This window comes from Tursiops truncatus, chromosome 1 (assembly GCF_011762595.2).
Source record: "Tursiops truncatus isolate mTurTru1 chromosome 1, mTurTru1.mat.Y, whole genome shotgun sequence".
Taxonomy (NCBI): Eukaryota; Metazoa; Chordata; class Mammalia; order Artiodactyla; family Delphinidae; genus Tursiops; species Tursiops truncatus.
Genome location: NC_047034.1, coordinates 84,252,351 through 84,276,335, shown reverse-complemented (window position 1 = coordinate 84,276,335; position 23,985 = coordinate 84,252,351). Strand labels below are relative to the sequence as shown.

At 35.7% G+C, this 23,985-nt stretch overlaps 1 protein-coding gene and 1 pseudogene across 4 annotated transcripts in view; one reads left to right on the top strand and one right to left on the bottom strand.

The window, feature by feature from the left end:
- The window catches only part of MAGI3 (membrane associated guanylate kinase, WW and PDZ domain containing 3), a 267,622-nt gene that overhangs the window by 127,810 nt on the left and 115,827 nt on the right, over window positions 1-23,985 (top strand). The window lies entirely within an intron of this gene.
- LOC117313318 (amidophosphoribosyltransferase pseudogene) lies at window positions 22,011-23,713 on the bottom strand (annotated as a pseudogene).

Sequence of the window (23,985 nt, the reverse complement as noted above, 5' to 3'; positions counted from 1 at the left end):
CAGTAAAGGCAGTTCTAAGAGAGAAGTTTATAGGAATACAATCCTACCTCAAGAAACAAGAACAATCTCAAATACACAATCTAACCTTACACCTAAAGTAACTAGAGAAAGAAGAACAAAAAAACCCCAAAGTTAGCAGAAGGAAAGAAATCATAAAGATCAGAGCAGAAATAAATGAAATAGAAACAAAGAAAACGGTATCAAAGATCAATAAAACTAAAAGCTGGTTCTTTGAGAAGATAAACAAAATTGATAAACCTTTAGCAATACTCATCAAGAAAAAGAGGGTGAGGAATCAAATCAATAAAATTAGAAATGAAAAAGGAGAAGGTACAAAGGACACCACAGAAATACAAAGCATCGTAAGAGGCTACTACAAGCAACTATATGCTAATAAAATGGACAACCTGGTAGATATGGACAAATTTTTAGAAAGGTATAATCTTCCAAAACTGAACCAGGAAGAAATAGAAAATATGAACAGACCAATCACAAGTAATGAAATTGAAACTGGGATTAAAAATCTTCCAACAAACAAAAGTCCAGGGTCAGATGGCTTCACGAGTGAATTCTATCAAACATTTAGAGAAGAGCTAACACCGATCCTTCTCAAACTCTTCCAAAAAATTGCAGAGGAAGGAACACTCCCCACCTCATTATACAAGGCCACCATCACCCTGATACTAAAACCAGACAGAGATACTACAAAAAAAGAAAATTACAGACCAATATCACTGATGAATATAGATACAAAAAATCCTCAACAAAATACTGGCAAACAGAATGCAACAACACATTAAAAGGATCATACACCTTGATCAAGTGGGATCTCCGGGATGCAAGGATTCTTCAATATATGCAAATCAGTCAACGTGATACACCAGATTAACAAATTGAAGAGTAAAAACCATATGATAATCTCAGTAGATGTGGAAAAAGCTTTTGACAAAATTCAACACCCATTTATGGTAAAAGCTCTCCAGAAAGTGGGCATCAAGGGAACGTACCTCAACATACTAAAGGCCATATGTGACAGACGCACAGCAGACATCATTCTCAATGGTTAAAAACTGAAAGCATTTCATCTAAGATCAAGAACAAGACAATGTTGTCCACTCTCACCACTGTTATTCAACATAGTTTTGGAAGTCCTAGCCACGGCAATCAGGGAAGAAAAAGAAAGAAAAGGAATACAAATTGGAAAAGAAGTAAAACTGTCACTGTTTGCAGATGACATGATACTATACTAGAGAATCCTAAAGATGCCACCAGAAAACTACTAGAGCTAATCAATGAATTTGGTAAAGTTGCAGGATACAAAATTAATGTGCAGAAATCTCTTGCATTCCTATACACTAACAACAAAATATCAGAAAGACAAATTAAGGGAACAATCCCATACAGCACTGCAACAAAAAGAATAAGATACCTAGGAATAAACCTACCTAAGGAGGTAAAAGACCTGTACTCAGAAAACTATAAGACACGTATGAAAGAAATTAAAGATGATACAAACAGATGGAGAGATATACCATGTTCTTGGATTGGAAGAATCAATATTGTGAAAATGACTATACTACACAAAGCAACCTACAGATTCATTGCAATCCCTGTCAAATTACCAATGGCATTTTTTACAGAACTAGAACAAAAAACCTTAAAATTTGTATGGAAACACAAAAGACCCTGAATACCCAAAGCAATCTTGAGGAAAAAAAAAAAAAAACGGAGCTGGAGGAAGCAGAGTCCCTGACTTCAGACTATACTACAAAGCTACAGTAATCAAGACAATATGGTAGTGGCACAAAAAAAAACAGAAATATAGATGAATAGGATAGAAAGCCCAGAGATAAACGCATGCACCTATGGTCAACTAATGTATGACAAAGGAGGCAAGGATATACAATGGAGAAAAGCCAGTCTCTTCAATAAGTGGTACTGGGAAAACTGGCCAGCTACATGTAAATGAATGAAATTAGAACACTTCCTAACACCATACATAAAAGTAAACTCAAAATGGATTAAAGACCTAAATATAAGGCCAAACACTATAAAACTCTTAGAGGAAAACTTAGGTAGAACACTCTGTGACATAAATCGCAGCAAGATCTTTTTTGAGCCACCTCCTAATGTAATGGAAATAAAAGCAAAAATAGAGAAATGGGACCTAATGAAACTTAAAAGCTTTTGCACAGCAAAGGAAACCATAAGCAAGATGAAAAGACAACCCTCAGAATAGGAGAAAATATTTGCAAATGAAGCAACTGACAGAGGATTAATCTCCAAAATTTATAAGGAGCTCATGCTGCTCAATATCAAAAAAACAAACAACCCAATCAAAAAAATGGGCAGAAGACCTAAATAGACATTTCTCCAAAGAAGATATACAAATTGCCAACAAACACATGAAAGGGTGCTGAACATCACTAATTATTAGAGAAATGCAAATCAAAACTACAATGAGGTATCACCTCACACCAGTTAGAATGGCCATCATCAGAAAATCTACAAACAATAAATGCTGGTAAGGGAGTGGAGAAAAGGGAACTCTCTTGCACTGTTGGTGGGAATGTAAATTGTTACAGCCACTATGGAGAACAGTATGGAATTTCTTTAAAAAACTAAAAATAGAACTACCATATGATGCAGCAATCCCACTCCTGGGTATATACCCAGAGAAAATCATAATTCAAAAAGACACATGCATCCCAGTGTTCATTGCAGCACTGTTTACAGAAGTCATAGAAGCAACCTAAATGCCAGGTCATAGAAGCAACCTAAATGCCCATCGACAGATGAATGGATAAAGAAGATGTGGTACATATATACAATGGAATATTACTCAGCTATAAAAAGGAATGAAATTGGGTCATTTGTAGAGATGTGGCTGGACCTAGAGACTGTCATACAGAGTGAAGTAAGTCAGAAAGGGAAAAACAAATATCGTATATTAACACATATATGTGGAACCTAGAAAAATGGTACAGATGAACCAGTTTGCAAGGCAGAAATAGAGACACAGATGTTGAGAACAAATGTATGGATACCAAGGGGGGAAAGAGGGCAGTAGGGGGTGGGATGAATTGGGAGATTGGGATTGTCACATATACACTAGTATGTATAAAATAGATAACTAATAAGAACCTGCTGTATAGCACAGGGAGCTCCACTGTACAGTAGAAACTAACACAACATTGTAAAACAACTCTACCCCAATTAAAAAAAAAATCTAAAAAAAAAGAAAGTGATGGAGAGAACTACTCTCTATTAAGCCATCCATAGCTCTGTGTTCTTCTTATTCTGTCTCCTTAGAAAATTATGATTGTTATATTTGTAAGGAAGTGGAATAAAAAATATTCTTTGGGGGGGTATAATGTTTAAGATATTTAAAGCCTGTTCTTTTTATTCTGTCCTCTTCAGAGTAGTCTGTTTAATGATGATGTAAAGCATTGGTACTCTTGTAGCTCTCTTAAACCACAGATCCAAATTCAAAACACTTACCTCCAGGATATGAAATATGGCAAAGAATAATGCTAAAATGTAAAATTTGAAGAGCAAGTAAGAGAGGAATTTTCTTACTGTAATAAATTCTGACATCTAGTAGTTCTGGGTCAGTTCCCTAATTGCCAACCTTTGCCTGCTATTTTTAAGCATATATTATATATCTTTATAAGTAAATCTGATGTGGATACAGTGGAGCTTTTCAGATAGATGTTGATTGGGGTCTCTGAATAAAAGTTTCTTTTCTATAGAACTTCACAGTGGCAAAATGAAAGTATGAAAAGGAGAAAACCATTTTTTCAGTAAAAGTGGCAAAGAAAATTGTGAAGTCATTGCAGCATACTCCGAAAGGCCACTGATGTTTATCATTTTGTTGTGATATTTGACTGATAAGAGTAATGTTTGGGACATGACATTTGTTGAAATGGGATCTGTAAAGTGGTAGTAGCATGGCTTGATGCGGAGTTTTGATTAAAAAGAAGGAGAGAATGAAACCTAGAAAATAAATTTTACTGTCTCCTCTCAAATGTTTGTCTAAAATTAGTCAAGAACTTCATTACATTAAGAAACAGTTAAATTTCACAGCCTAGCTAAAGCTGTTTTTTATTTATATATGACCTCCAAAAGTGACTTGACATTTTTCAAATGCGTTCTCTGTGATAGTGTGCCCAACCTTTTACATGATTATCTCACTATCTCATTTAATCCTTAAAACAACCCTATGGAGTAGGTAATATCTTCATTTATAGGTAAGGAAGTGAGGGACCAGAGTTAAGAAAATTGCTCAAGGTTACTTACCGAGCTATAAGTAAATGACAGAGGCAGGACTTAAAATCAGATTTTGTCTGATTCCTCCCATTTTTCTGTACTTTACAAGATGAGTGTGAAACAGAAATTTGATCCTTCTAATGCCGTTTCTCATAACCCTTTAATGGTTCCTCATTGCCTGCCCCGAAGATTTCCCTCTCCTGTCATATCCTTCCATACCTCCAGAATTGACCACTTTTTCTTCTGTGCCCCAAATCTATCTTACTGGCTTCTGTAATGACACCAGTAGCACACCTCCAGCATTGCTCCTGGAGTGCAAAGACCACATTTTTCTGTCGCTAGTGATGGTTTACTCATGTTGACTGAATAAGTGAATGAATGAAGTTTTAGATTTATGGCTGTTGTTTTTATTCACTGTGTTTTGCTGTCTTACAATATGGCTTTATAAACTCAATAGTAGTAATTTATTTTTTATGTAAGCATCGGCTTTCCAGTGAACATTATGATTGGCCTCATGCTTAATTTTAGTTTTGTAGTTGGGAAAAGCAGAGTAGTTAATATCATACCAGAAAGAAACTTTGCTGTGTTTTTCCTTACATGTCTAAATATAGTACAATAAAAATCTAATTATTTAATTAATCTCTTCAGCTTGGCTGTTGATTAGATATTTAAGCATTTCACCCATAATCAGGATAGCAAATCTCCTAACACCCATCCCATTCCTATTTTATAAGTTGCCTCCATTCATACAGTGATTTAAAGTTTTGACAAAGTACCTAATCTTTCTGTAGCTAGCAGAGTTATTTCAAGGTGAAATTGCTGTGAAACCTGTTACGTCAAATACATTTTCCTGTGATAAATAAAAATCAGTATTGTGTATTGTCTCTAAAGGGATCTTAATTTAACCTTTTTTTTTTTTTTTTTTTTCGCGGTACGCGGGCCTTTCACTGTTGTGGCCTCTCCCGTTGCGGAGCACAGGCTCCGGAAGCGCAGGCTCAGCGGCCATGGCTCACGGGCCCAGCCGCTCCGCGGCATGTGGGATCTTCCCGGACGGGGGCACCAACCCATGTCCCCTGCATTGGCAGGCGGACTCTCAACCACTGCGCTACCAGGGAAGCCCAATTTAACCATTTTAATTTTAAAAGTAATTATATTTATTTAGAATGTTATCTAATGTATTTATATAAAATATGCCTATTCTAAGGGAATGAATGTCTAAGAATTCTTGTCAGTGCTTGTATGTAAATGGAAATATATAATGGAGGAAGCAGCTAAACAATTTTTGAATATATACTCTCTCCAAATTTTATTTCTTCAGAGGAATGAATAATAGTTTGTTTCCTCCATTATTATGAACTACACGTCATTATAGGGGAAAAAAAGGGGGAGCATTGATGCTTTCTGACATAACCCTAATCCTTGTTTATGTAAACAGAAAGAAAAGCCTCAGGAATTTTTCTTTTTTTTTTTGCGGTACGTGGGCTTCTCACTGTTGTGGCCTCTCCCGTTGCGGAGCACAGGCTCCAGACGCGCAGGCTCAGCGGCCGTGGCTCACGGGCCTAGCCGCTCTGCGGCATGTGGGATCTTCCCGGACCGGGGCACAAACCCGTGTCCCCTGCATTGGCAGGCGGACTCTCAACCACTGTGCCACCAGGGAAGCCCAGGAATTTTTCTTTTAAAATGTAATCTTTGAGCTCCGGAAACCTGTTGTAAAGGTATGTCTTTTGGGCTATGAACTTTTTGAGGGTAGGGTGAGGTGAAAATGAGATTTCTTAAGAATAATTCCATTACTTTGGAGGCTTGAGACCTGGTTCATAGCTTAAAGTATGATTGAATTTCTCACAATTAATTATCTTTTGCTTCCTTATCCCATGAGGGAAGCCTGTATTAACCATTGGATAGAAGTAATTATTGTAAAATACAGTCCAAAGTAAAAATCTTGATGGCTTAAATTTCTTTTTGTTATTACTTTTTATGGAAATGTTTAAATGTTTGATAGTGTTCATTACCCCAAAATAACGAGGCTACTATCTGATGTTGCATGCCTGTGTCAGGGTCTCCAAGACCACTTGCAGGTTTGGTGATATGCTAGGACTCATAAGACCTAGCATAGTGTCCTACTCATAGCTATGATTTCCTACTGCAAAAGGAAAAAAAGCACATGGTACAAAGCCTGAGGAAACCAGGCTCAAGCTCCCTGTGGAGTCACATAGGATGCCCTTAATTCCTCCACTATTGAGTTATGACAACACGTGTGAACTATTGTGTACCAGGGAAGTTCATTAGAGATTCAGTGCCCGGTTTCTATGGGGGCTGGTCACATAGGCATCCTCTGCCTAGCACGTACCAGAATTCCAAACTCCCAGAGGGAAAGCAGATATTCAGCATGAACCACATTGTATTCACAAACAGTGAGACATTCTTATCGGGGAATAGTGGTTACTGTCTCAAAATCCAAGTTCCCAGACGTGAGCCTAGGTCCAGTCTTGAAGTAAGCCTTTCTTAGGATAGCAGTCTCAGGTCTGCTGTGTTAACTCTTTTCTGCACATATGCAATATAACTTGAGTGGTTATGTGTAAAGTTTATCTATCATAATTATTATTGCTTTGGAAGATAATAATAAATTCATGCCTGTTTTATGATAGCTAATACCTATCGTTTGAAATAAACATAGTTTAGACTTTAATGCTTCAAGCATTTCAACTTTTAGATCTGATATTGTATTTGTAATAGAAATAAAAATTACATGTTACAAAATGATCACAATATGAATGAATATATTGAGACTTTATTATTCTCAATTCCTCATGTGTAAGTTCCATACACATGTTTAAGTTTAGCAAACATTTGAGTGCCTGTCGTGTACCTATTTTAGGTATTAGAGATATAGGAAAGAACCATCAGGCATGGTTCCTGCCCTGAAGAAGCCCATATTCTAGCAAAGGTGATAGAAAGGTAAACAAATAAACATACGGAATGTTATTTTGTTTATCAGATTGTATTTCATAAGAGATTTTAAAATATATTTCCTTATGCTATTTATGTATCTGTGTATTCTTGTGGACACTACTGTGCAGACTTAAGGCTTTTTTTTTTTTTTTAACTTTTCTAGCATCCTCTTCTGAGTTCTGGATTTTTGTGTTAGAGAAGGAGGGGCTATGTTTAATTATATAGTTTTGAGCTGTGATAAAACATTGTACTGGAACCTATTTATGCTCTGCCTGGTTACCAACATTTTAGTAACTAATAATTTTAGTAATTTTAGTTTAAGAAAAATTTTGCATTTAGTGCTAATCTTAATGTCCAGTACTAGTAGTAATCACATTTTGATTTTATACAAAATTTTATATGAAAACAAGTCAAATGTCATTGTTTTCTGTTTCAGCCATGTCATCTGCCTTTTATTCCACCTCTACTCCTGCATTACCAAGTTTTAATCAATTTTGCTTTCTTTCATGTCATTTCCCTTTTTGATTTCACCACCTTAACGTAATAGGCTTAGAATTAATGTCTTCCAGTCTGTGTTCCTCTAAGATGGTTGTTCCATTCTGTCTTCTAACTGGATGTCAGATTCTTCTGTCATGTCTGTAGCTCCACAAAAGGACATAAGATGGGAAACCAGGAAGCTTGGACTCTGGACTTTACTAACTCTTTTTTTCCTTTACGTTAAATTCCTGCAGTGCCATATGTTCATTTTTTTGGTTTATTTTATGTTTCTTTATAGTTACTTGTGTGCTTATCTTCACCTTCTGTCCTCTTAGAGGCTGTTTTTGTTTGCTTTTAACCACATAGATACAACTAGTTGTGACTTTGGGTAAATTACTTAACCTCTCAATGCCTCAGGCTACTCATCTATAAAATAGGGGTAATAATATTAAGTACTACAGTGAGACTCACAGGTGTCTTGTGCAGATTGAGTTAATAAATGTAAATATTTTAGAATGGTGTCCTTCCCATATTAATTACTCAATAAATGTTAGCTATTTATTCCCAACTTTTTTTTTATTAAGTTCAGACCTAAAAAGTGGGAAAAGAAGAGTCAATGATTATTTTTATCTTTCGCTTAGACTAATTTTTAACCTATGCCAAATTTGCTTTCTCTCTCTTTTGTGTGTGTGTATGTGTGATTTTTTTAGGTAAACTCCTTAAAAGCAAGTGGCACGCATCATGCTACTCATGATACTTCAGCATATATCTCCTAAAAATAAGGACATTTTCTTGCATAATCACAATAGCATTTTTATACTCAAGAAATGTAAGATGAAAAAAGTACTTAATATACAGGCTATGTTCAGATTTCCCCAGTTGCTCCAAAAATGTCCTTTTTAGTGTTTTTCTTTTCCTTTTCTTTCTCTCATTCTTTTTGAAAATCTAGGGTCCAAACAAGAATCACATTTGCTTTACTAGTCCTGACTCTTCAGACTGTTAATTTGAAGCAGTCTTCCTGCCCTTTTTCTCTCTTTTCTTTTTCTTCTTTTTTTTTTTCTTTTCATGACACTGACATTTTTGAAGAGTCAAGGGCAATTGCTTTGTAGAATGTTCTTTTGAAAACTGCATGTAGAGATTAAAAGATAGCAGATTTTGTTAAGCTATATGCTCTCTATAGTTTTCACTTAACTATTATAGTTCAAAGTTTTGAGAAGATAAATGAATAATGGAGATCATTTGAGTAATGTGGAAGATTATTAAAAATAAAATATTTTGAGTAGAATATGCCAGAAGATAAGATTTATTAGATTTATAAAGGAAAAGAAATAGAATTAGACCAAGAAGGTTGTTTTATTTGATGACGGCTTTAAGTTGTTCTATTGCATTTTGTTTATTCTTCAGTATGTATTGAGCTTTTGTTTTCATTACATTGTCCCTGTTCTCCTAAATACTCGCAGTTTAGGGAGTGAGACAGACAAGTAATAGACTGTTATAGTGCAGTTTGATAAAGCATATGGGTGTGTATATTTGATACAATTATTACAGGGCCCTAAGGAATTAAATACTATCTAACTAATAACTAAGGCAATTAAGAGTTGGGTGATCAGGAGATCGCCAAAGAAATGACATCCATGCACAGACATGAATGTAGATGTAAAGGTTATATAAGAAATAGCCAGACCAGGGGTTGGAGGAAGAGTGTTCATTTAGAAAAACTGACATTTGAGGAATATAAGAATTACAGTGGTGATGGAGTATGGAGAGGGAACCTCAGAGGAATTGAGGCTGGAAATGAGGCTGAAGAGGAAAGCTGGACACTCTATAAACCTCATTAAGGGATTTGAATGCTATTCTGAGTTCAGTTGGAAACCATTAAGATTATGTATGAAAGCAGAGGTGTGATGTAATCAGCTTTGTACAGTACATTGGAGAACAGGGCTGGTAGCAGGAGTCCAGATAAGAAGCCATTGGCGTCACCAGGCAAAAGATGATGGTGACCTGGATTAGGACAGTGGTCATTAAAATGGAGAGAATTGAATGAGTTTGAGAAATATTTGGAAGATGAAATCAATAATATTTGGTGAATGAAGGGAAGGTATAATGTATTAGTTAAAGAAACCAGACTCTAGAGCCAAAACTCCTGGGTTCAAATCCTAATTCTGCCACTTAATAGCTTTGTGAACTTTGTCAAATTACTAAACTTCTCTGTGTCTGATTTCCTCATTTGTAAAATGAGAAGAAACACAATACTTATCTCATAGGATTGTGTGAGGATTAAATGAATGAATTTATGTACAGAGCATAGAATGGTGCCAGGTACATAGTTAGTAATATGTGTTAACTACTATAGTAATTATTGTTGCAATTTTTAGTAGTATTATTATTAATTTGATATGTCATTGAAGGGTGAGAAGAACCAGGATTGATGCTTAGGTTTCTAATTTGGCTGCTGAGGCAAATTATGGTATATATTTTTATAGGGGAGGAGGGATGATGAGGAATTCCCATTTGGGCTTGCTGTTTTTGAGGAACGTTGGGGACACTTGGGTGAAAACACTTAGTAGGCAGAAGAGTTTGCAAGTAGGGGAAAAGATATGAGTTGGGATATCCTTTGGGGAATTATGAGAATATCAGTGATCATTTAGAGAAGTTGTGGGAGTTGATGAGAGCACCCCAGTGAAGAGCATGTTAAATAGAGAGGAAAGGGCATAAAGACTGTGTTATCTTTAAGGATGTATTATCTAGGCCATAAGCCAAGGTGTAAAACTTGGTACCCAGTGGAGGGTTTAAAAGGCTTTCAGCATTCAGTACAACTTCATTTACATTAACTTGGGCTTCAGAGGACTTTGAGCTGAGGTGAAGTGGCAGTCAGGTGGAAGAAAATTCTTCCTCTGTTGAGAAAATCTAGAACTGTAGAGAAGTCGATTTGCCTAAGGTAAGGAAGATGTTTCTGACTGCTGTTTCGCTTCTGACTGAGGGAAATAAAAGATATGAGATTGACTCCTAATTGGCACAATGACAGAGAACATAGAATTTGTTTTATGTCTTTTTGTGAATTATGTGCCCTATTGAAGTACATATTGCTAGGATTAGTTAATTCTGTGTTTACTAAAGAATTCTCTATTTTTTCAACTTTTTGTTATGAAAATTTTCAAACCTACAAAAAAACTTGAAAGGAATAGGATAATGAATACCCATGTAATGTTACCATCACCTATAATTCAATACTCACCTTTGAGTGAATGTAGATGTTTAGCCAAACCATTTCAAAGTAAATTGCAAACTTTATGATACTTCATTCCTGATATTTAGCATATATTTCCTGTTATACCTTGTAATATTATACCTTTCAATACCATTATCACACGTAAGAAAATTAACAATAATTTCTTAATATCACTTACTATTCAGGCCATATTGAGATTAGCTGATTATCTCAATGTTTTATAGACTTTTTTTTTTTTTTCCTTCCTAAAAAGAATCCAGTCAAGGTTCACGTGTTACCTTTGGGTGTTATACCTCTTTAGTCTCTTTTATTCTAGAACTTTTTCTTCTATTTGGAGGGGAACATTTACTTTTTTAAGAAACCAGAATGTTCTAAATTCTACATTTGTCTGATTGTTTCCTCATAGCATCATTTATCTTGTTCCTTTATTCTTTGTAATTCCTGTAAACTGGAAAGTAGGTCTAAAGGCTTGGTGTAATCAGACAAAAATTTTTGGCAAGAATATGTCATAGGTGGTACTGTATACTTCATACTGTATTGTATCGGAGGATGTCACACTGTTAGCAATACTAAGTTTGATATTTTCTATGTAATAATATAATTTTCCCATTTAAATTAGCAAGTAATCTGTGAGGTAATTATTTCATTGATAATTCTGTCATTCCTTCTATACCTATTAGCTGGCATTCTTAGGTAAAGAACTTTTCCTCTTCTGCTGGAGATAAACAGTTCTTTCCCCAAAAGGCAGGATAAATGCTTAATTCTTTACTTTTAATGAGAAGTTTTGAGGACAGGAAGTTTGGTGTTATAGTCCCCTCCACTGGTTACAGATGAAATCCCTTTTTTCTCTCTCTTTTTAGAGCAGTATTATGGACTCACAGATTTTTGTTTATTCAATTTGTTACAGTTATAACTGTTATTCTTTTTAATGCTTAAATTCTCTCAAATGGCTGGTGAGAGACTCTCAAAGTTGGCTCTAGTGCCCTTTTGACAGCCCTTCATTATTTTTTCCCTTACTTTCTAGAAAAACATAATGACCTAGGCTCACTTATATTTTCCCTGTCCCAGATCTGGAATGAGTCATTTCTCCAAGAAGCCTTGGTTCCTTTTAATGGAGAAGGGGATTTAGAAAGCAAGATGCAAGCATTAGAGATGTTCATTACTGTTGGAATGTCATTGCCTCTAATGGATATAATTAGGATGTGTATATATACACATATTTATTCTAACTATGTTTATATATGCATATATATTTTTAAGTTATGGCTTCATGTTGATATCTGTACAAATTTAGCACTACAATTTTAAAATTGTAGCTTTTGCCTTCTATTGCACATCTTGGTTTCTAATAACATTTACATAATTACCTATTTGTTTTATCCTATAGTGCAAATAAAATAGGTTCAAAATTATAAAAACTAATACTAATATCACAACCATTATGTGAAGTTTAAGATTTCTTTGCAGTTTTTATTATCCTTAGAATATATCCCAGTAAGGATGCTAGTCAGAGTACTGTGTTCACAAGTGACTTGAAATATTTTTTTGTCTTCATGTGGTTATATTACCAATTTGATAGGTGATTAAGTTCATTTATTTCCATTTGTTTTCAATGTTAAGATTTAGATTTTTTAATTTAGTTTTATTCTCTTGAATGTATAAAACACTTGTATGGTTCAAAAGTCAAACTGTATAAAAATGTATACTTTTGATTTTCTATGTCTACCCCTTACCTCAGTCCTTTCACCACGTCCATCATAGGTAACTATTTTTATTAATTTCTGGTTTTGCCTCCCACTGTTTATGTTGTCCCCATTTTTTCTTCCACACTGTTTGTATCATTTTGTACCACACAGGGACATAGCTAGTGTATTTGAGCCTAGAGCAGGTAATTTTTTTAATACATCCCTCTTTTATATGATAAAATTATTTTCAGAAATGACCATGAAATAATATATAATGATAGAAACAAATTATATACATTAAGTATTTCCTTTTATTGAACATTTGAATAGGCAATCATACTGGTAAAAATAAATTTTAAAATAAAGAGTACATTACAGAAAATGTTTGCTAAAATATCTCCACCAGAAAATTCATCTTGAATTTTTATTATATTTGGTTAAAAATAAAAAAAACTCCTGAAGTTTTTCTTTTTGTACAAAGTCAAGAGAAAATGATGGAATGATAGTGAACAGTAACACTGTTTGATCTGCTAGTTAATAACCAGGCATTCAAATAAACATTGCCCTTTTGGTTTCTTCTAGTAATGTAAGAGCAGCATCTTTTGTTGTCTCTCCTAGGTTTCTTCAAAATTTGATTCTTTTTTCTATGTAAATGTCCATTTCCTTATGTTTTATTGTTGTATAATGAATGACCTTAACCACAGTTTCCGTGCATTGTTCTTTAAATAACTGTTTTTAAAGCTCTGTGTTTTACTAGTCATTGTTCAAGGCTAATTCTGGCTGTCTGCAAGTATTTCTGTGTCTGATTAACTCATCTAAAACTTCCCACCAGAAAAAAAGATAACCTAGAAAAGAGAAATAGCATACAGCTGTCATTGTTTATTTTGAATCTATTGCTTAAATGCAGGAGTATGTAGTGTAACACAGGGGCTAGAGGCAAAGTGTGCTCAAATGGAGTTTGAACCATTTCAAAACATTACAGACTTAACTTCTGAAATGAATGTGTAGAACTGAGTCCATGTATATCAGGGGCCAAACTGGGAGTTCTCCAAATTAACTTCCATGTATAGTTCAGTGTTTAAGAAATAAGTAATAAAAGTGTCGAATTTGAAGCTTACATACATGTTATTAAAACTCAACAACAACCGCAACAATTATTTGGAATTTGGAACAATGAGAGATTTTTCTCAGAGAGCATTTTATTGCTGACATTTAGAAAAATTGCCATCACATGATGATAAGGAGCAGATCAAGCTTTAGTTTTAGTTCATAAATTCTCTGTGGACAGTGTACTTCCTTATTGTGGGCACCTGGCATGGTCTGTTTACATCACCCCCCCCCTTGGTATATTACTGCACCCACCAACAATTTATACAAATGCCTGTTTCTTCACAACCTCACCAACGGTGTTGAATGTTTCATTAGTCTGATGGGTGAGAAGAGGTATCTATGTTGTTTTAATTAGCATTTATCATATTATGAGTGAAGTTGAATATCTTTTTCTATGTTTACAGGTCATTGCATTTCTTTTTCTGTGAACTGTCTAGTCATTAATTTTTGCCATTTTTTTCTAGTGGTTTTTCCTCCTCCCTTTTCAATTTGTGGAAGAAGAAGTTACATTTTAACAAAAGTTGTCTTGGAAAAAGAAAAAGGAGAAAGCAGGGCACTATCACTGACTAACTATACTTTTGGGAAGCCTTAATATATAACATTATATTAACAGAAATCCCTGTTTCCCCCTTTGAGGTGGCTGTTGCATATTGCAGCCATATTGAGGAACTAAAACAACCTCCTATGTTTAATCTGATAAATCTATGACTGGTGAAGCAATGTTTTTCAAATTGGACTCAGCAGTTTATCTATTTTTGTACATTTGAATTCCTCATAAAATTTCTTTGAAGGTGGAATTCTGTTCTTACAACATTTTTTTAAACCTCTGCTATGAAGTAAGAGTTGTTATTTTAAATTTTATAATATAGCATTGTTCAATGACAGATATATAATTATAACCCAAACAATTAATAATCATTAATTTAACAAATAAAATCAGTTAAATTGGTTCTTCACTGAATTGACTAGGTAATTTAATTAAAATTATTATCACATAAATATACCCTTACTGCTTAAAGATCATTCATACTGTGTAAGAAAAATTATGTACAGTATGTCATTTTTGTAGAGTCAACTATGAATCATTTTGTATCTCAGTTTTTCATTAAATTTTTATATTATAAATGCACACAGCTGCCCAGAAATAGAACTGAACATTAAACTTTATTTCCATGTCTGCAGATTCCCTTTCAGTCAGTATTAATATGTATATCTTTGTCTTTATATTTATAAACAAAATATACCTATGTTTTTGTGTTTGGGAGTTTTCTAGTTTTGTTTTGAATTGTAAAAATAGTAACAACATTTACGAAAAAACTTAAGACAGAGTAACCCATGATCTTATCACTAGCAAGTGTTTAATTTTTTGCCAATTTTTCTTATTTTTTAAGATCTTGTCTAAAATCCTCACATCTGACTCTTTAAAAGCCCTTGATAACTAAGAATACTTTTTAATGGTGCTTTTTGTCATCTACTAGTCCCTCTTTTAAGTAGGATAGTCTTCTTAAGAGCAGTAAAAGTGCTCTGTGGTTTTAATTTTATTTTTTTTAAATTTTTGAATTTTTTGGTATTAATTTTAGATTTAAAATTTAACAAAGTATTATGTGAAGTTTACTGAGGTTAAGGTACAAAATGAATCATATTTTTTCTTGAGAGTTTAACCCTAACTGTGTATTATAAAACTGCCTCATAAAGAGTGGCATAGACATATATATACTACCAAATGTAAAATAGATAGCCAGTGGGAAGCAGCTGCATAGCACAGGGAGATCAGCTCAGTGCTTTGTGACCGCCTAGAGGGTCACATGGGGATGATATGGGGATATATGTATACGTATAGCTGATTCACTTTGTTATACAACAGAAACTAACACACCATTGTAAAGCAATTATACTCCAATAAAGATGTTAAAAAAAAAGTGCCTCATAATATCAGTAACAAGGTGATATAATCATATAATATATGAAGGTGTATGTTTTTAAGGAGCTACAAAGAATTGATGTTAGTCTTGAACTTACCACAAACTTTTTCCAACCTAATTGTGATTAATTTATATTTCTCTGTGAGGCAGTAATTTCTGACTTTTCACTGTGAAAAATAAGGTAGTTTGGATTGTGCCCGCTTTCTGTATCTCTTGGTCTTGTTACCTTGCCTGTGTCTCTTATTTCTTTCTCATGTGTCACTTGTTTATTTTTTCACAGTAATAATATTATATAGTATTTGCGTACAGCAGCTCTAAATTACAAGGCTTTCTTTAGCTTCAGTCATAGAGCTCTGGATTACTCCTTCCATTGTTTGCTGAAGAAAAGATAGAGGAAACAAAAATTCTTTTTAAACCACCACTACCACCACAACTCTGAAAAGACTTTTTGTCGTCAAGCAGATGGAGCACAGATATCACCTCATGTCTTTCACCATGGAGTTATCATCTTAATCTCTCTTGATTTTGACTCTTTAAATAATATCTAGTCTTTCTTTTGGGAAACTTACGAGTTGCACCTCCACCCCAAAACCTACAGAATTTAAATTTGTGTTTTTATGATGCTGTTGTTTTTCTTTTCCTTCCTTTTTTTTTTTTTTTTTTTTTGAGACATGGTAAACCTTTCAATTTCCAATTTCATTCCTTTAAAAATTTTCAGTTTTCTTCAACTGCACTCCTTGTTTATTAATTGTTTAGTTCATTCTCTTTTTTCCTTCAAGGACTCCTATCATTTGAAGTTTGGATTACAGCACTCTGCAAATCTGTGATCATTCATTTCCTATCTTGGTTAATTTCTTATTATCAGTGTATGTTTCTTGAGTTGCCTCCTATTTCACCAATCCAATTTTCTGCTGCATTGATTCTTCTATTACTGCTTCTACTGCCAGTATTAATGGGTTTGTGGCTAAATTTATTCTGTGCTGGTCTTGGTATCCTCCAGCTGTTTCCCTTGTCTTCGTAGTCCACAGTGTTGCCAGAATGATCCATCGAAAAAGAAGTCTGGCTATGTCATTCCCCTGGTAAAAATTTTAGTCACTTCTTCACTAGAGTCATGTTCTGACCCTTCAGTGACATAAGTAAAACCTTCTGTTACCTGAGCTTTCTGCATCTCTCTCTAGTCTTGTAATCCACCACCACCCTGCCACTGTGCATTCTCTTCCCCTTGCCTGGAACGCCCACCGTGGTCCTGATCCCATGCGCCCCACCCATACTCCCAGCCTAGATTAACTGGTTTTCCCCACTAAACACAATTATTTATTTTCTCTTAGCTACATACTCTCATGCACCTTGTACATGCTTTCTCACTGGTTTTAGCAGTTATTTGCTTATACTTGTCTGTGACACCCTAACACCAGGGCAGGTACTATATTGTGGTTTCTATAGCTTCAACACTAGTGCAGTGCCTGATGTTTTGTACTATTATCCTGCTGTCTTTTGGTTTTATTTTCTTTAAGGGAGAGGCTGGCCTCTATCATATAATCTTTCTATTCTTTTTTCTTTTTCACGGGAAATATTTTTAGTGGAGTCAGGCTATTTAATTGCTTTTTTCCAGTCTGTGTTTTCATGTACATAATTTACTAATCCTTAAGATGTGGTCTTACAGTAACTTGTCCTAAATCACATTATCCCTGGGTCAGGGTTCAGGAACCAGTTCTGTGAGTGACCTGTTAAACACTCAGTCACTATTCATTTCATTAATCAAATTACAGGCTTAGGTCAACCAGGACTGACTTCTCTAGCCTAATTGTTCGGTCTCAAGCCTGGGGTGGTGCTCCAGTTTTGACAATATGTTCCTAGTTATGCAGCCCTGAAGTCGGAAAGCCAGTTGTACAGTCAGGGTGGTCTTCCTCTCCTGTTTCTTTTGTTTTTGTTTTTTTGTTTGTTTACCTCTAAGATTATGTTGTGCTCTAATTCTTAAACACTTGAGAAAAAGGAAAAAAATAAGCTTTATAGAGTTCTAAAAAATGGTATGCTTTTGTTGTTGTTGTCTTTAGCCTCTCAAACAATATAGAAAATTACAAAGCTGAGGGTAAAATACTTCAGCATCTTGCTACTCAGAGATAAGCATATTTTAGAATATATTTTTGCATAAATATATGTAAGAAAAGTGTACCAATTTCATAAATGACATCTTGCACTAAATGCTCCCTTCTACAACTCCCTCTATTTTACTCAACAACATGTTTAAACTCGATCATACCTCAGTAATTGAAGATATATTTCATCATTTATAATTTACTTACCAGTTACCTATAGTTGGACATTTAAATTCCTTATAAATAATGCTGTGATAAACATTCATCTTTTATGTTTTTTTACATTTTTGTGTGAATATAACTTCAGTAGAGCTCTTCTGCCAGAAGACATGCAAGTATATGTTGATAGATATTGCCATAATGCCTTTCAGAAAAGTTGTTCCAACTTACATCACCCCACATCTCTACCAAGGCCAGATATTTGTTGTGAGCTAAAGACTCCCAATTTACAGCTCTAAATTCAGATCTCTTGATATTTTCACATGGTATCTGTTTCACTAGCATCTCAAATAACATACCCCAAACCTTACCCTGATTTTCTGCCTCAAACCCCAAACTTGTTTCTTCCCCTTTCTTTTTAAAAATTTTTTAAATTCATTTATTTTTTTGGCTGTGTTGGGTCTTCATTGCTGCGTGCGGGCTTTCTCTAATTGAGGCGAGCAGGGGCTGCTCTTTGCTGCGGTGCGTGGGCTTCTCATTGCGGGGGCTTCTCTTGTTGTGGAGTACCGGCTCTAGGCATGTGGGCTTCAGTAGTTGCAGCACGTGCGCTTGGTAGTTGTGGCTCGCGGGCTCTAGAGCACAGGCTCAGTAGTTGTGGCGCATGGGCTTAGTTGCTCCGCGGCATGTGGGATCTTCCTGGACCAGGGCTTGAACCTGTGTCCCCTGCATTGGCAGGTGGATCCTTAACCTGCCAACCGTGCCACCAGGGAAGTCCATTGCTTCCCCTTTCTATGTCTTTTATTCAAATGGAACTTAAAGTTTCTGGTTATTCAAGTTAGAAGCCTGGAGTGATCTTTTCTGTTGTCTCTTTTCTCCTAAATCTTCCTGTCAAATATATTACTAAGGCTAATGGATTCTATTCACAATTTCATGAATATCCAAATAGGAGGAGGCCCTGTAGTTAAGCTTAAGATACCCCACAGTTTTTTAAAAGACACTTTAAAAAAATGCATATCCTTTTGATTAGGCAGTATGAATGTAAACTTTTAGGGATAAAATCAGATTTCTACCTCTAAAATTTAATTTAATTACACATATATTTAAAATGAAATTTAGAAATACTACTTTTCCCACTCTTTCTTGTAAAAAGTTTGTGCAAACTCTTCAACTTACACCTTTGGTATTGTGTCAACACTGGAATGAGTTACCTAACACAGTTTCCTAGTTCACCTAGGAAACTCCTCCTCTCTTCCATCTAAATTGTTTGAGATATTGTAGTTTTTAAATCTGTGTATAGTGCTGTCCTAGCCACAAGTAAAATTAGAGCAAAAATTTTTCCCTTCACGTTTGTTGTTGACATATATTTATGATCTCATAACCTAAGTATGGACTGAATTGCTTTTTTCCAGAAGTGATCACTGAGGGAATTCCCTGGTGGTCCAGTGGTTAGGACTCTGCACTTTCACTGCCGAGGGCCTGGGTTCAGTCCCTAGTTGGGGAACTAAGATCCCACAAGTTGCGCGGCAGGGCCAAAAAATAAAAGAATAAAGGCACCTCTTCCCTTACACAAACAAACAAACAACCTATCATTGAAAGATTGCTTGACAGTGACATCTGCCACATGCAGTTGTGTAGTACCCCAAGGAATAATTACTAAATCTTCTCATTTTATTTGCTCCCCGCCCACCCCCACTGTCACGTCTCCCCAGCAATTGTGTCAGATTGTCTCTTAAACAGTTGTTGGTTCAGGGTAACATGCTTTCTTCAGACAGTACTTTGTATTTTTTCAAAATAAAATAACTTATAAATCATTCTGTAATCTGAGACTTTGTAAGGTTCAAATATAAGACAACTTCCTCTTGTAAAGACAGTGTTTGGTATTGAAAAACTTTACTTATATATGGGCATATACAGTGAATCTCAAATCCATCTGCTCCTCTATTCCCATTACTGATCTAAATCATCTCTCACCTGGACAGTGGCCCTCACTTTTTTTTTTTTTTAAATGTACTCATTACATATATTTGTCACCAACGCATCACAAGGAAGTCACAAAAAGTAGGCTTAGTTTAGTTCACAATATAGATCCTGTGAAAACACATTTCTCATTTGCTCTGCAGTTTACAATACCTATAAAAATTTAAAGCAGTTAAACAACATTTGAGATTACACTGGTATAAAATTGTAATTCACACTTCAGAAACTTGTGAAATAAAAGGCCATGATGGAGAAAGAGTAAGAAATTTGTAGAATTACCAAACTGTCACAGTACCATTTTCCTTTATAAAAGCATCTCAATAAAACAAAATAAAAACTATGGAAAACACAAAAGTCAAATCAGAGATTTTGGTTTAGTACTTTCCCTGAGTCTCTTGTTTTTAAAAAAATCAAAGTAAGACTGGTTCAAAACTGACCCATAAGGTCTTGCCTCCTCCATATGCTGCCATGAGGAATACATTTAAGGCAAGAGGCTATACACACAAATGGTCCCAGGGCTTTATTCAGATGCCAGTTTGCTTGTGGTACCACCACAGGGTTATCTGACCCACTGCTGCCCTCTGCACATGAGCTTAAAGAGCTGTCAACGTTTTCTCTTGGCCTGCCATGATACAACACATGAGACTAAATACCAAATGAAGACAAAAGATTATGGTTATTAATAAATATTACAATTATAGGTGGATTTGGACACTAGGTACACCAATTCATGGTAATAACACAGAAACAAACACTTTTATGTTTTAAAAATCTTACATAAACAAGGGTTGAGGGCAAGTCATTTTAAAGTTCTAAATCTCAGATGTTAAAAAGCAAACAAACAAACAAAAACCTTAAAAATCTAATTCATTAGATCCCAATAAAACAAAGTAGAAAAAGTGATACGTTGATGCTCGGAATCAGATGAGCATGCTAAGTGAAAAAAGTTGTTGTCTCCTTGTTCCGTAAAATTGGCCCCTACAATGTTTCTACTTGATCATCTCATTGCATACACAGTATATTTGCAAGTGATCAAGCACTTCATTAAAAAAGCATATAATCAAATTAAGGATAAAAGATTTGTTAGAATCTAAAAAATTATTTTTTACTTCAAATGTACCAGGTTACTTGCTGGGCTTCTACTATAAGGGCACTACGTAGTATGGATCATACTTTCTAGTCAAATGTAGGAAAATATTTTGCACAGCCATGTTTTTACAGTCATTCTCAGAGCATCTCAAAGATAGGTTGCAAATTACTGCTGTATGTCTCCCTCTTGAAATCTCAATTGCAGACCAGTGGCCAACATTTCAAAAGCTAATAATCATGCACTGTCTTAAAACTGAGGGGTGGAATGATGGCTCTAACCACCAAAATAACTGCTGCAAGTTATTTAATTTAGTAATATAAGCACCTCATTGCACAGGTGGGGAAAGTGAGGCACAAAAAGGTGTTTCTTCTGTCTTGTTTTTTTTAAAGAGAACTCTTGATGCTAGGTAACTTTGGGATATAATGGATTCAAGGTTTGCATGGAATGTTATACTTAACTCACATGTCCTGTTTGCATCACAACACCTTAGTCTAACCTCTTGCAAACTCTTTAAAGCATGGACCTGGCAAATGCCACTGATCACCTGCCTTCTCTGACCAGGTGAAAAAGGCTAGCCAATGCTTGAGCAAAAAAAAAAAAAAGAATACCACATATTGTTGTATTATATGTAATTAGCAAGGTTCAATTATGAAAATATTCCATAACTGAATTTCCATAACTCTCAAACATTCCACAAAATTCTCTAAGAACCTGTGGGAGAGTAGAGTACCTGGCAGTCCTCTCTTAAACAGAAATTTACCGATTCGTTGCATTACTGTTGATGATCTGAAGTTAAATGTATATGATTTCTAAAAATAAAAGTACTAAACTATTAAATAAAACTGAAAGGATCATCCAATTTCCTAGATAATACCAAAATATTTATCTAGGATTACTAAAGAAATCATAGCACTTTGGTACCCTTTTCAGAAAAAAATCTCAAAACTTATAACACAAGCATGTGGCATTTCACACTGTACTGAGTAACAGTAAATGGAGGTGTAACCACTATAACTTCTCCACTAACTTTGTGTTTTGAAACATCGTGTCTGCCCCTAGCACCTACCATTCCAGTTCCACAGGGTATTTTCCAGTCAGACAAGCTGTACAATGATCGTTCTTTTCAAAACATTCCAGACCATTTCCATTTTCTTGAACCATAATATCTTGCCTTTTCACTTTCTGTTTTTTAAATGTTTTCCCTTCTTGTACAGATGAAACCAGTCCTTCTACTGACAGATACACAGCACTGTTTGCTCCTAGATGATCTGAGATATGCTCAAATTCTGGTTTATTGGCAATAAGCTCTTCTTTTGTTGGTATGTTTATTCCCATGAAGCATGGATATCTAATTGGTGGTGAAGCTACGCGAATGTGTACCTCTTTTGCACCAGATTCTTTGAGCAATTTGATTATGGGTGAAATGGTATTGCCTCTCACAATTGAATCATCTACAAGAACAATTCTTTTGCCTTTAAAGTTGTCTGACAATACTCCAAATTTTTTCGCAACACCAAGTTGTCTTAACCTCATGTTTGGCTGAATGAATGTTCTTCCTACATACCGGTTTTTACATAGCACCTCCACATACGGAAGCCCACACTTTGCTGCGTAACCAAGGGCAGCAGGCGTAGCAGATTCCGGGACAGTGCTAAGTAAATCCGCATCCACAGGGGCTTCAATTGCCAGCTGCAGACCACAACGGTATCTTACTGTGTAAACCATTTGGTCTTCAAATATACTATCTGGTCTTGCAAAATAAACATATTCAAAGATACAGAAAGCCATTGGGTTTCCTTCAGACCTTGGTATAATATCAAGAGTTTGGAAATTATGTCTGGATATTTCCACAATTTCTCCAGGCAAGATTTCACGGTAATATCTTGCACCAAAGATAAAAAGCTACAAGATTCTGAAGACACCACCCATCCTTCTGTTTCTGAAGATTTTTTTTTCTTTGTCATTTATATCAGATACAGGAATAAGACGACCAATGCACAGAGGACGATTTCCGTAATGATCTCGTACCGCATAAATCACATCTCTGTGCATTATAGTCAGAGAGTATGCCGTGGGTGCTTCCTTCATTAAGTTTTTAATCCTTGCCACCCAGTCTGGGGTGTCATCTTGTTCCTGAGGAGGGGTATACGCCAGTAACTGGGTGATCATTTCGCTATCAGAACTTGTTGACAGACCAATACCGTGACGCAGAAGCTTTTTCCTTAAGCGAGCAGCATTTACCAATTCGCCATTATGCGCCACAGTTATTTTCCCATGAAGTGTTTCAGCAACAAAGGGCGGGCAATTTTCTAATTCACAGTTTCCTGTAGTGGCGTACCTCGTGTGTCCAATTCCAAGATTTGAAGTATATAATTTCTTCAAATTGTCTTCAGTAAAGACGTGATTTACTCTTGTAAATCACCCGTTCCCTTGTGTGTTTTGAATGTTGGTATCGAATTCCCATCACTGGTCACAATACCAGCACTCTCCTGACCCCGGTGCTGCAGCCCCACGAGTCCCAGAGTGATCACATGCGGCACATCTAGCTGCGTGGGCCACTCTCCTGAGGCGATGCATCCGAACATGCCACATTCCTCTCGGATCCCCAACTCCTCCAGCTCCATGTCGCCGCCGAAAGCACGTGGAGGGACCCGCCGCTGCGGCAGGGGTCTAAGCACCAACCAGTTGTTCATTCGGCCTGTAAGCCTCAGAAGCTCGGGCCAGCTGCAGCCGCTTCCTAACCAGCGGCTCGACCCGGCCCTCACATTTTAACTACATGCCCATAGCTATTCTTGGCTCCCTCCTCTGTTTATTCTACACACAGAGACGTTAGCTTTTTAATATGCCAGTCTAATTTTGTTACCTTGCTTAAACTCATTAATGCTCTTTCTTGACTACTTTTCCTATTTACCTGGGTACCACTTACTGTTACCATTAGCGCATAAACTCTCCAGCTTGATGTAGAGGCATATAGCCTCTGTTTAGTTTTTCTGATGTCCGAGGAGGTGTAGGGGGTTAGTGC